Raw genomic sequence first — 687 nt, forward strand, 5'->3', positions numbered from 1 at the left:
CTGCGGCCCTACAATAACCCTATATTGGTCGTAATCACACATCACATCTTGCGAGGATATTACATATAGAACTTCTCACTCTCGTATCAATCTGATTACATCTCATTTTCCCCCAATAACATCCTGGTGCCATCTTGAATATCAAATATTTCGAGAGCAAATCTAATCCCCCGGACCTTTGAATGGCCGGCTGAGGTGAAGGGAGGAAATTGGATTTATATGGCGCTTTTTTTTCTTTTTTTCCCTCAGAGCAAATTGAGCAGGAAAGATAGGGTTAAATGCCATCGACCCCTCCTGCATTTTACATTTTCCAACGAAATGTCCTTTATCTGTGTGTATGTGTGTATAGGGGACACACATTTCATCTGTAGGTATGTACATATATGTGAATACACACATTTATGTGTGTGTAGTGTGTATGTACATTTACTGGAAACAAGAGAGGACATTTTTGGAGAAAAAAAGATTCGAGAGTTGCAGGGGGGGAAATCTGGTAATTTTGCTGACCATCAGGGTAGGTTGTAGGTACTTGGAAACTCTTGGTGGCAAAGTAGCCTAGAGGGTTAATTAATTGGGTGATGAAATCCATTAAATAGAAGGGTGAATCAATCGAAATTGGATTTAGATTTGAAATTATTATTAATTTATTTTTAAAAGACAAAAATCATTTAATTATTGATTAACTTA

Source organism: Diaphorina citri, unplaced genomic scaffold, assembly GCF_000475195.1.
Source record: "Diaphorina citri unplaced genomic scaffold, Diaci psyllid genome assembly version 1.1 scaffold1854, whole genome shotgun sequence".
NCBI classification, from domain to species: Eukaryota; Metazoa; Arthropoda; class Insecta; order Hemiptera; family Psyllidae; genus Diaphorina; species Diaphorina citri.